Raw genomic sequence first — 14,366 nt, 5'->3', positions numbered from 1 at the left:
CCGAGAATGCAAAAACACACCGCCTCTCCCCTGATCATCGGTGACCCGAAGACAGCGGTTACAGCTAGGTTCAGGCCAACCCCTTTACACGAAAGCGTTCCTTCAATGGACAATTTTATTTGTAACATCTTTTGGAGGGAAGGTAACAGTCGGACTATTTCACATACAGATCGGACACTTTCTGCAATGATCATGCACAACAACCACACAGAAATTCACAATAGTAAAGTGACACGAAAAATTACCCCTTCCGTTTTAAAGTCACACTTACAAATGACGTGCAAAATGTCCGCATTCCTTCACAGACAATGCCCTAATTCTGCCTGTAATTGCTGCATTCAAGTCACGGACTTCTACTGATGCTGTTTGCGTTATATTTCTTTCAGATAGCCCAAGAGGGGAAAGCCTGGAGTCTTTATATCGGGTGAGTTTGGCAACCGCTCAATTTGAAACATCCTACTATTGAGACTATCCCCCAATTTTTTTTTTTTTTTGAAAGAGCAAAAACGTCATACCATTTGACATGCAAACGTGGCACTTTGTGGACCAATCACGCATCTACTGAAGTCAATGCTCACCAAATATAAAGTAATTCGGTTGACAGACTTTGGGTAGCTATCACTTTTGAATGTTTTTTTTAATTTTCTTTATGTTTTTTGGGGGGGAGGGGTCACCATGTAGGTCTACAGGAACAGAAGCTAAAATCTGACTCATTTTACCCGGACGAGAGACGCAGTAGTCTTTATGCAGCATTGGCTTTGCGTGTGTGTGTTGGCGTGTGTAATGAACGACACTGTTGGATTAAAACAAAGAATCTTCAGTATTTCCATACGGTCCCGTTAAGCCTAATAGATTGAGGGAACATATCAAACCAGCAACCTATACTTTCATAAGTTCACGAACCTCAAGTCTTTAGGGTTTGACATTTTATGTACAACGATGACGGTCCCCGTTAGCCTAATACTTTGAGAGGACAGTAAGCATCAACAACCTATACTTTCATAAGTTCACGAACCTCATGTCTTTCGGGTTTAACATTAATGTACATGTACAACTATTACCACCAGCCCCCCCCCCCCCTTTCTACAGTTGAATTTTAATTAATTTTTGAAATAAAGGTTAATGAATATGCGGTTAGAAATTCATTAATCCTTATTACAAAACTTAATTTAAATTCAATTGAAGTCTTTAGTCAAAATGTCGTTCTATATGATTGTAAATACAAGGTATGTGTATCATTGTGGCAAATATTTTGCATTTCTAATGTATGATGTTGCTGTAAAACCGTTTCCTAGAAATCCAACATGGCGGCTGTTTCTATTGCAGTCTGTGTCCATAAGTATTCCCAATGTTTTTCATTTAGTTTTATGTCTCTTCAATAACTACCCAGAAAACTAGGTTATTCCATGTATTCACCAAGTTTAGTGTTACTACCGCACATTGCCTTAACAGTCAAAGTAGGGGAAGGGCTCCTAATATGGACCGGCTCCTAATATGGACCACCTCCAGTTCTGACAAACTAACGGCGCTAGAGCGCTCAAAACAATTTCATTCGCTGTATTCATCGTCTCTGGATAACTTGCACATGTAAAAACAGTTGCAGAAACACAAACCTCATAACCGTAAGGCTTTTCTATTTTTTTCACTTTTGGCAGCGTTCACTCTAAATTTGTCGCCTAAAACGGACTCGTTTCTGTCCACAGCCAAAGCTTGTATCACACAAAACTTGCTATATATGACAGCTAAGACCGTATTTGTTACATTTTAGCAGTGTTGACCCCGAGTTTCTACTACAAACAAAACATCATAGCAAAATATCAAAGTATGTGTGAGTCCCCTAATATGGACCACCTTCAACAAATCGAAGAAACTAAAAGCTAGAGGCTATTTTCAGTAATTCATTAAGAAGCTTGCTGAAATAACCTATAACTAGCCCTCGAGATTTCAAACAAATATAACAAATAGTCTTCTTTTTGTGGAAGTTGATAATTTCACTTATTTTTACTCTGTTTTTAATAAGCTTCTTTAGTTTCCTGGTGTGCTTCAAATAATGCTCTCATCAACCCAAAACAGATAAATCTTAAGCATATTTTAATTAGTCTGACCTGCACAGTAAATTGTATCATGCTATTTTGAAGTATAGGGGGCTTTTTACAGTGATTCGTGAAGGCCTCTCCACTGGTCCATATTAGGCGCCCAGGCTCCTAATATGGACCATTTGTGATTTTTTTTCTGCATTTAAATTTTGCTGAATGTCTATCAAATCTATTTTACTCTAATTAGGCCTAACGGTTAACCTAAGAGAGAAGGACTACCAAACACAAAATGAAACTTCTTCGCAAGAAAACAAGCTAGTTATCAGCATGAAACAAAAAGGGGTCCATATTAGGAGCCCTTCCCCTATATCCCCTTAAAAGGATTGTCATGAGCCTTTGTGGCAGATATATACTAAGAGAGAGCTCCCCCAGTCACGTCTTCAGAAAAGAAGTCAACGGCTACAGCCAACGAGAAGTCAACGGCTACAGCCAACGAGAAGTCAACGGCTACAGCCAACGAGAAGTCAACTTGTGATCTAAATCACATGAACTAAATGTTTTGACATAGATTTACGTGAGTTTTTTGTTCTATGTGTTGGATAAAACTGAACACCTATAACTACCATTGAGCGAGAAGTTGCCATGTTGTATTTACAACCCTATGATGCAGAGTTGATGTTTAAAATGTTGGTTTTGTTATAAAATTATGCAGATGATACAAACAGTTTAGCTGAATCCCCAAAAGCACTAACACACTCGCATAATGTGTTGTCCGAAAATTGTGATCAGTGTAAACGCCCAAAAAACGAAATAGTTTTTGTTTTCAATAGGTAAGATACGAAAATTGCAGTTATTTAAATACAAAGATTACACAGCGCTTTTTGTCATAATACCTCTAAAAAATGACCCCAAAAGTCCCGTTTTTGACTGCTCATGAGATCGACACCTGCATTCATAGGAATAGCATAGCACACAAAATACGCAAGCTACCTAAACAAAACAACCTGTTCGGGGTAGATAATTAATGTGGTTTTCTTCTCGCATGTAAAAGTTGCACAGTTTTGCCTATTGTGATTGTTTTTTTGTTTTTTTTAATTGGGCCCTTCCGTTTTTGTCCAGTCGATTTTGAGGGAACCCTTATGGGAGCGGCGGTCACGTGATCACTGTAAATGAAATCTTTAATCCGAAAAATGATCCAGAGTCAAGTGAACGGCCTTAACTGGCATATGCAAATTAAATTAAATGACAGGAGAATGCTTTTATTTGGGTGCAAAATGTGTTGCAATAATTTTTAGGGAAGTTTATATCAAGTATCGTCTTTAAAACATGTCAAAATAACTTTAATGCCCTTAGTCTTAGCTGTTTTTGGCATGACCAGTTTAATTTACGATGTTCCGAAAAATGGATAAATTGAAAAAGTTGAAATGCCTGAAAAATGTAATAAATATAGTCGTGGTTATCGGAATAAAGCAAACCTTTGGTAAAAAGAAACCGTTTGAAGTATATCGACATTTATGTCTGAACATTATTTGAATTTTTTTCTCCATAACCTAGCACTTTTTTTTCTACGCTTGAGAACATTGAATCATAAGTTGCCAATTCAGAAAGGCAGAATACTAAATATACCACATAACTAAATAATATGTGTTACATGCCAGTCTGGAGAACTCGCAGATGAACTTCATTATATATTTCAGTGTAATATTTTTGAATAATTATTTGAGGGTATTGTATAAGTTATATATTGTGAAAGAAACATGATTATGTGTTTAGGTCTTTAAAAAAAACTTTAAAAAACGTCATGTTAACACATTTGTAATTATGATTAATAATTATTAATCCAGTTTGACATATTTCTGGTTATTATTTACAAAGTGTTGTGTCACATTATTGCATTTCTATTTTGTTGTTTTTATTTTACTTTTTTGTTATCAAATTCATGTAACCCCAGGGGTTCTTGCCGTGCCGTATTGTTTTTCAGTTTTTAAGTTGAAGTGGAATGATGTATGCATTCAAACAACATACACTGTCAATATATTTACTGTCACATGAACTAAAGTAAATGTTTTATTTTTGACATCGATTTACGTGAACTAATTTTTCTGTTGTTTTCCAGCTTTTCACCCGAGACAAAACGTTGAAGTGGGATGATGTATGCACGCTGTCTTTTTCTATTTCTTCTGCTAATTTCGATTGCAGGTAAGGAACAATTAGTGATTGTAGGGTAATTTGAACCAATACCCCTTTTCTGCTATGACACAGCGGGTTGCTGTGCTAACGGGAATACCAGGAAACTTGACCAGTTCATTTGCTTAAAGGTCAACCGCCCTGTGCAGCTGATTGGCTCTTTCATTGACACGACGACGCTGATTGGTTTTTTCCTCAATACAACGACCACCGTCCTGCTATACCTCTTTATTACCAATGCAGTGCCCCATATGGCTTTTTGACCAATTAGGACGGATTCTAGGTGACCCTCTAAATGTTATAACGTTCAGGCAGGAACCCTTTTTGTTTATCACGCTAAAAATTAACAAGACAAAGTAATAATGTAATTCAACAATATCAGCGTGATTTATTCTAAAGAATGACACTTCAAATGCTGTCAGGTAATACCCTCTTTATCTAAAAAATACCGAAAAGCGAGTTTTGTCGGTGGGTGCGTAACGGAACAGCAAGGCACCGCCCATCGTCTGAGTGTGCAATGCCGACCGCTCCCTTGAAATCTAAATGATCAAAGTTCGGAAAAATCAAGTGAAATTGCGCCACTCGCTTTACATCAAATGTATCTTTACGTCATTTCCCATCCGTCTGGAGTCGGTTCTAAATCTGTCGCTCTCTGTTCAACGAGAAAAAGCGAAGCAACCGAAACGCATGTTCAACATGGTTTATCTTGTGAGATTGTTGTGTGTCAACCGCATTTGACCTGTGAATATTCATCACGTCAGGTGTGTTACTCTGATTGGCTGACTCAGGTCACGAGAATTCTTTGACTGACCGGCATAATCAGGTAGAAGCGCTCAAGTTCCCATTGCGGCTGTTCTGTCTAATTCGCGGGGTTGCTTCGAAATTTCTTTTGGTCGAATTAAACGGTAATAAAACCGTTATTTCTAATATGCTGACTGTTAGCAAATGATAACAGACATGTCTCACAAACGATATCAGCATTCGCCTAAAAGGCTCATGCTTGATATCTTTTTTTCTCGACATGTCTTGTTATCATTTGCTAACAGTCAGCATATTAGAAATAACTCATACTATTGCCACCGCAAAGCGTGAGTGAGAAAGGTGACCCATTGACCTCGCGCAATCTGTAACGTATTAACGAGATTAAAATCAAGACGTTGGCCTAAACCTCAATTGAAAACGTGTTGAAAACAGCTGAATGGTTTTATCTTCTCTTTGGTTTCAGGGAGAAATATGATGTTGTCAGACGACCGTGTGTACCATACTTCCAGGCAACATACATCATTGAAAGAGCTGAATCGACGCACAGTAGATATGCGTGAGTATAAATGCAAACACACAGACAGACAAACATGCAAACAAAGCAAACAGACAGGAGCTTAATCTATACACCCCAGAATATACGGGTGTGTAATAAAATAGTAGGATACTTCAATCGACCGGCGATTTGATACACTTGCAGTTCACAGCCTACCTGTTATTAACTAGGCCTATAAATTATTGCAACACATTTATCAATCCAATGAAATGTACAATGCGACGTAACCAATGGTACACTGTGACGTATTCAATAGTGCGATATGACGTATTCAATGGTGCAATGTGACGTGGTCAATGGTGCAATGGGACGCATTGACTAGTGCAACGTGACGTGTTCAATAGTACAATGTGACGTATTCAATGGTACAATGTGACGCATTCAATGGTACAATGTGACGCATTCAATAGTACAATGTGACGTATTCAATGGTAGAATGTGACGTATTCAATGGTACAATGTGACGTATTCAATTGTACAATATGACGTATTCAATTTGACAATGTGACGTCATCAATGGTGCAAATTAAGTTACATATCTTGTGTCCACAGACCTGCAGGGGACCAGGAAGAGACGTGTTAAAAGGCCTGTCGAGTTTCCAGATCAAAAAGAGGATTGGGATGAACATGGCGAGCTGTGGTAAGTGCTTTGTCGAGTATTTTTGGCTCACAGGGGACTGTATAGAGTAAGGTTTAATCTCAGAGAAACTAAATCCGATTTTCATAAGAATTTACACATACGTTCACAGTGAAATTTGAACCAAAAAATGGTGAAAATTCAAATAAGGAATCCAAATACTTACCAAGCAGGTGTTGTAGTTGTTGTTGTTCTTAGTTCAAATATCACCCCCCACCCACACACACACACACACACACACACACACACACACACACACATGCACACACCCCAAAACATGCGTATCCACTTATTGTTCGTTTGCGTTACGCCTGAGACATGGTTTTTCGAAAATATCTCGCGATATACACATATTTTGCAAAATGGATAAGAACATGATAAGGATGTCAAACGTATACCTAACTTAATTTACAGTTACTTCAACCCCTGGTTAATTATTATTCACAAAGACAAATCGCATGGGTTTTATAAATTTACTTATGATGTACTCACAAATCACTCATACTCTCTATTCCAGGTTTGACCTCACTCATAACAATAATCAAGAAGGGGAAAACAGTTTAACAATTTACTTTCGTCCTTTGCATCCAAATACAACACAATACATGCACTAACATCCAATGCCAACACGCAAACTATTTAACTATCAATTGTGACCATCCACCACGGAATGAGTCACATGTCACCTTTGCATGGTTTTCCTATTTTTACATTTTCCTAAAGAGTTTTTTATGCTCTATCCAGTGATGAAACCCGTTTTAGAAAAGAGCGAAAACTGTTTAAGTTATAAGCATGTGACTAAGGTGACCCTCACACTGTTACCAGAGACTCCCCGGACTTATATTAAGCCTAGCGCAGAACCGCGCGAGGTGACATGCGACTCATTTCGTGGTGGAGGGTCACAATTCTGGTCACACACAAAATCAATTATCTAACTGGGCCTTTACTCGCACCCACATGCATACCTCACTTTCTCACGTTACCACATTTGAGTCTTCCATGATGATGACGACGACGACGAACGACACAGGGTAAAGATGAAGACGATGTGCATAATGGCGATAATCATGTTAACAGGACCAATTATTGTAGACGACAGCGATGAAGACGGTGACAGTAGACATGCTGGTATGACGAGTGACACTGGATAGACGTAGATGCTATGTTACAGTCATGCTCTCATGCTCTCCGCTGCCGAAGGAGACTGTCTCGTTGGGGATTGCCGGACTCGTTCCTCTCGGTTCCTCCCTTTTGTCTGACGTACACAGACAAGGACTATAATTATTAAGTCTCTGGCCTGCAAACTGGCAATGTTGTATACATATGTATGGAGTTGGCCAGTTTACATAAACACTAATAATAATTCGATACTGTAACTAAATCGGTTTCACAACATCAAAGAATATTTACCTCACTTCAGCAAGTCATTCATTCTATATAACTTCCATCCGTCCTCTGTGACAATTCAATTAACGTACACAGACAAGGACAATATTAAGTCTCTGGCCTGTAAACTGGCAATGTTGTATACATATGTATGGAGTTGGCCAGTTTACATAAACACTAATAATAATTCGATACTGTCACTAAATCGGTTTCACAACATCAAAGAATATTTACCTCACTTCGGAAAGTCATTCATTCTTTTTTACTTCCATCCGTCCTCTGTGACAATTCAGGTAAAAGTGACCCGGACAGCTTATGCCTGGGTCTCACATTTACGATTTTTCGGAAGTGTCGGGGATAGTTAAGTCGGCTAGGTCGGAAGTGTCGGATGCAAATTCGGCTCCAAATTTCACTCCCGATCTGTCCTTACGACTGATCCGACTATGTAGCCGACAAGCAGACGACAACCACCCGACTTTAGGGCCGACAAATCCGACATGTGTCCAGACACTTCCGACTGCAGTGACGACAATTCCGACTGCAGTTACGACAGGCCCGATTATTAGCTGAAAAACTTCCGAACAATAGCCGACTCTCACGACCAGCGTAACGACTAAACCGACTAGCTAACGACTGTCCTAACGACAAATCAGACTGCCCTAACGACAAATCAGACACCATTACGACCAAGTCGTTAGGATGGTCGGGGAAGTCGGGACTAAACACTTCAAAACTATGCTACCGACAAATCCGACCACCCTTACGAGTCTTCCGACTACCGTTACGACTAATCAGAATCGCCTTACGACTAAACCGACACGCTTTAGCGTAATTACGACAACCACCCGACACATTTCTATTCGTCTGAGTCGGGAGGCTCTTCCGACTGTTTTGAACATGTTCAGGGCCTTCCGAACTAACCGACTTTTCAAAAACGAAATTGCTAATTCTCACGAACTCTCCGACCTCTTCCGACTTCCAGCCGACTACCTAAAGTCGGGTGACATTCGTAGATGTGAGACCGGGACATTACCCGTCCACCAGTTAGGGTGGATTCACAAAAACTTCACGTGCAACGTGACTAGACAAAAATCCGTGGGTGTTTAGGCTGTCAACCCTAGCATCCATTGGTGCTTGCACTTGACATTATATCATACCCAATTAATCAAAATCATGTTCGTAACACTTAAAATGAATACACATGTTTCCCCGTTACCGGGCCTACACAAATATGCAGGTCGGTTTTTTTTTTTAACCTGTGCCGTACGTATTACCATACTCGTGTATCTCGTGCTGACATTATACATGTCACACTAGCACCGAAGTTATCCAAGGGATTTGTACACCTGGACCGGTAAAGATGCTACCCGAAGTGAAACAAGATGATTGGGAATGTGCATAAGATGCTGCAGTGGGAAGCTAAAACACACAGGCCTGTATATCAGTGGAATAATGTTGCAAGAAGAGCTTGCCACGCACTTGGCATTTCAAAAGCCACATTATTTAGATCACTGACCGTTGACAAGAAATAAAATAGATTGTCATCGGACAGGGAGCAACGAGGGGCCAGTAAAAGATCCACGCACGTACCACACAAACACACGCACACACACACACACACACACACACACACACACACACACACACACACACACACACACACATACACACACACACACACACACAAACTTACACACACCAACCAATCAACCGACATACACGCACGCACACATGCACGGATGTGCGCCACACATGGGAGGTAGGCGGCACGTTACACAGACTGCTATCACTTCAGGAGAGAGGCTTATGGGTGGTGAGCTGCCTGACTGCAGACGACAGGAACGAGTCCAGCAACCGGTGTGTGCGACAATTGACTGAGCACTCAAGCACATTTTCAACTGACCCCAAATAAAGCGTTTTAAAAAGCGAAAACCGTGCGCACCACGTTTCTTTTTGTTTGTACTTGTGTGAATGTGTGTGTGTGTGTGTGTGTGTGTGCGTGCGTGCGTGCGTGCGTGTGTGTGTGTGTGTGTGTGTGTGTGTGTGTGTGTGTGTGTGTGTGTGTGTGTGTGTGTGTGTGTGTGTGTGTGTGTGTGTGTGTGTCACGCACACAAGCTCACGCAAACGTACCACCATCCAGGTGCAGACCCAGGCAAACACAAATTTAACAACTTAAATTTAATCACAATATTTAGCAAAACATTTTATCACAAAACTCTACTACCCAAAACGCTCTCACTAACCCATTCGCTCTTTAACTAAACCCTCTCACTCATGAATACAAATACAAATCAAATACAAAAGCAAAAATCTCAAGTCCGTAGACGGGGTACACAAAGGCAATGTTCAACACATAATGTCCGAATTGTTAATCGTCGGAAAGCCTGGAAGGTCTACCGACTTCGCTCCGAATTTTAGGCCAAAACTTGACGTCCTTATGACGAAAGAAGAAAAGTTCAGAGATTTGTCCAGCGACAATGTGGAGGAAAGTCCCGTGGCGACGAGTCACGTAAAGTTTTACGCACCTTTCTAACACACAACATCCCCGCTGCAGATATGGTGCTCGACGTAAGGGATCCTCGCGCCCCCTAATTGGCGTAGAGGCGCGCCCCCCGGGTGGTGGATGGGGGAGCCTTCTCTACTAACTTCTGAGAGAAGGTCGCATCACTCTCGATGCCGTGAACCTAACTGGGATCTTTTTCTTGTTTCTTCTCTATTTCTGCCTCCCCAAAGTCCTTTTACTTTCCTTTTCTCACCCATAAAATTCTTCACTTTTTACCCTTGTTGAATGGTTCTTGTATAGAATATAGTCAATGTTTGTAAAGATTTTAGTCAAGCAGTATGTAAGAAATGTTTAGCCCTTTGTACTGGAAACTTGCATTCTCCCAGTAAGGTCATATATTGTACTACGTTGCAAGCCCCTGGAGCAATTTTTTGATTAGTGCTTTTGTGAACAAGAAACACTTAACAAGTGGCTCTATCCCATCTATCCCCTTTCCCCTATCCCATCTCCCCCCTTTCCCTCGTCGCGATATAACCTTCGCGGTTGAAAACGACGTTAAACACCAAATAAAGAAAAGAACGTAAGGGATTAGAACCCCCTACCTGCTGGATCCTTTCCGAGTACCCATGCAGGGTACCAAGCGACCAGTACGCCTCATCGCGGCGTCTCCGAGTTCCCAGGCAGACACGTCCACGTGTACAGTCCCAAATACCAGCCTGAAAAAGGAGACTCGGTTTCCATAAGTTTCTTATCATTTATGTCTCATAGCAAATACGTTCTAACTCTATACATACCTATTTTACAATCATAATACAAATCGATATACGGAAAACTCCGTTCCAAAAATTTCAAAAACTGTTTCCCATTTTTACCAACAACAAATTCACCGTTTGGCTCTTACAAAAATGGCGAACCGTAACTCTACTCAAAAAGGATTGACCAGAACAAGTCAACACAACCAAAAATAACAGACACACAAACCATAGCATACGGCAAATAAAGAACTACCTTGTAACAAGATATACACAGACTATCCTAGTCTTTTAAACGCAAAACTTTACACTCCCCCAACGGCTTATGAAAAACGGCCCCTGTAACCCACGTCCGGCTACGACCAACTACAGGTGTGAACTGCGATGACCAAATAACAGGACAACGCCTCAACACCTTCCCACCTCACGTACAACACGGGGAACCCCACCCGCCTGTCACATACGCTCACGCACACACACAAAATACAGGTAACATGGGGGTTAAATTCCTCTGCAAAAATCACATACTACGCAGCCCTTTTCTGTCACGGACTGTGACAGTGTGTGTGTGTGTGTGTGTGTGTGTGTGTGTGTGTGTGTCTGTGTCTGTGTGTGTGTGTGTGTGTGTGTGTGTGTGTATGTGTATGTGTTGGGAGGGGGCAGGGGGTGTACCTCTGTGTATGTGTGTGTGTATATGTGTGCGCGTGTACCTACGTACATTTGTGTGTGTCTCTTTGCGCGCGCGCACGTGTGTGTGTGTGTGTCTGATTGTCTGTCTGTGTGGGTGTCTGCCCATCACTATTTGTAAATGTGCTTGAAAGTTTGTTGTCGTTGTTGTTGTTTTTACGTCTGTCGATGCAGGTATGATTGATTGTCTTAAAACACACACACACACACACACACACACACACACACACACACGCACACACACACACACACACACACACTCAGAGTACATTTCACTTCAAGCATGAGATATGTCCCCACCCAACTCCCCTCTCTCCCCCCCCACCCCCATACAACACAATCAGCCCAGAATACTGCTGGTGACGACATTATTGGACATTCGGATAAAGCTGTTTTAGGGGGAACACACTTTTCTCCTCCTGTTGCCAATCAGTATTGTGTAAATGTTTCGAAAAGCTCAGAAGAAGAGGGGTTTGCAAGCAAGCAAGCGCCGATAACAACAAGATTGATGACGAAGGCACACGGCTATGACTAAATTTCCAATAAAAAAAAGTGACGCTACGACATTATTACGAGTTATTTCTAATATGCTGACTGTTAGCAAATGATGACATGTCCAAAAAAAATATTATCAAGCATGAGCCTTCAGCCGAATGCTAATATCGTTTGTGAGACATGTCAGTTACCATTTGCTAACCGTCAGCATATTAGAAATAACGGTTTTAGTACCGTTTATTTTGACCAAAAGAAATTTCGAAGCGACCCTGCGAATTAGACAGAACAGCCGCAATGGGAACTTGAGCGCTCCTACCTGATTATGCCGGTCAGTCAAAGAATTCTCGTGACCTGGCTCAGCCAATCAGAGTCACACGCCTGACGTGAGGAATATTCACAGGTCAAATGCGTTTGACACACAACAATCTCACAAGATAAACCATGTTGAACATGTTTCGGTTGCTTCGCTTTTTCTCGTTGAACAGAGAGCGACAGATTTAGAACCGACTCCAGAGGGTTATTGGAAATTTAATCATTCCCTGTTGCATGATGTGAGCTTTGTGGATCAAATGAACAAAATGTTTGACACATTTGAACTTGATGATGAAGAGGATTGTCAACTTGGTTGGGAATTATTATTGAAAATGAGAATAAAGGATTACTCCCAAAATGTTAGTAAACTTAAAAGTTTTAAAATTAAAAAGGATGTTGCAAAATTGTATGGAGAATTAAATGAGTTGGATAAAGCCCTTGGGATCTCCCCTGACTGTATTCAAACGCAAGGTAAACGCCAGAAGGTCAAGCTGCAGTAAATGAGGATCAAGTTGGCTATATTTAAAGGGAGACATGCCTCAACCTTACTGCGATTAGATGATGATGTATTAGAACATGCAGATTCAAATAATAAGCCTGGGTTCATGGTGTCAAATGACTTTTTTTCATGCATTTGATTGCATTTCCACAGAGTTTATGTTGAAGGTGTTTAACAAAAATGGTTTTGGAACTGATTTTGTGAAATGGGTTGATGTTTTAATGTAAAACGCAAGAAGTTGTGTACATTTTTGTGGTTGGTTATCTGAATTTGTTAATATTGATTCGGGAATAAGGCAAGGGTGTCCTTTTTCCGCACTGGCCTTCGTACTAGCAGTTAAATTGTTAGCAATCAAAATTCGAGAGGCCAAAAGTATAAAGGGTATGTCATTATGGAACAACGGAAATATGGATATAGTTTTGAAAGTATTGTTATACTATCGGCATTGCACACTCAGAGGGAGGGTGGTTCCTTGCTGTTCCGTGAAGCACCCACCGACAAAACTCACTTTTCTGTATTTTTAGATAAAAAGAGTATTATCTGACAGCATTTGAAGTGTCATTCTTTAGAAAAAAAATCACGCTGACATTTTTGATTTAAATCTGGGTAGATAAATGATGTTTCTTTCTTCTCGTATGCAAACGTTGCCAAGCTGCGCCTATTCTGAATTTTTGTTGATTTTTTAATTGGTACCTGACGTTATTGTCAGGTCGATTTGGGGGGTAACCTTACTTCGGTGGCGGTCACGTGATACTTAAAACATAAATCTTTGATCCGAAAAGTGGGCAAGGTAGCCAAGTGAAGGGCCTTTAATTGCATATAAAGTTTGAATAAAACAACACGGGAATAAATGTTTTAGTTGGGGTACAAAAATGGGTGCAATAATTGTTTTGCTCAGTTTAGCATTCTTTTTGCGCCTCCGTTTTGTCTACTTCAAATGATTGTAACATCGTCTCCCAGTCTGCCGAGCTAGTATTAAAATAAACCAAACACAGACAGGCAGACAGACAGACACAAAAACACAGACACACACGCACACGTACACACACACACACACACACACACACACACACACACACACACACACACACACACACACGTTTTCTTGTAGTTGCATAATCCACACAAATATGTGTGCTGCTTCTGAGAGAAATACCAATTCTAGAAAGAAAGAAAGAGATAAAGAAAGAAAAAAAGAATTTGTTGTTGCAATAAAACGCAGAACAATCTATGTTTGTTTCTCGTGTGCGCGCGCGCGCGCGCGCGCAGGTGTGTGTGTGTGTGCGTGTGTGTGTGCGTGTGTGTGTGTGTGTGTGTGTGTGTGTACGTGTGTGTGTGTGTGTGTGTGTGTGCGCGTGTGTGTGTGTGTGCGCGTGTGTGTGTGTGCGCGTGTGTGTGTGCGTGTGTGTGTGTGTGTGTCTGTGTGTGTGTGTGTGTGTGTGTGTGTGTGTGTGTGTGTGTGTGTGCGTGTTTATGTTTGTGCGTGCGTGTGAGTGTGTAAAGAAACAATACTTTACGAATTGTAATAAACTAAAAAAAAAAAAAAGGTGCTGT

The 14,366-nt window shown here is 40.8% G+C and overlaps 1 long non-coding RNA gene across 1 annotated transcript; it reads left to right on the top strand.

The window, feature by feature from the left end:
- The first annotated feature begins 2,462 nt into the window (after positions 1–2,462).
- On the top strand, positions 2,463–9,496 carry LOC138948566 (uncharacterized). The gene is made up of 5 exons (XR_011450012.1): positions 2,463–2,610; positions 4,153–4,235; positions 5,449–5,541; positions 6,094–6,181; positions 9,360–9,496. It is a non-coding gene; the product is annotated as an uncharacterized lncRNA (long non-coding RNA).
- The last annotated feature ends 4,870 nt before the right edge of the window (positions 9,497–14,366 follow it).

Source organism: Littorina saxatilis, linkage group LG15, assembly GCF_037325665.1.
Source record: "Littorina saxatilis isolate snail1 linkage group LG15, US_GU_Lsax_2.0, whole genome shotgun sequence".
NCBI lineage: Eukaryota > Metazoa > Mollusca > Gastropoda > Littorinimorpha > Littorinidae > Littorina > Littorina saxatilis.
Note: the sequence above shows the minus strand (reverse complement) of the source record. Positions and strands in the feature narration are given on the sequence as shown.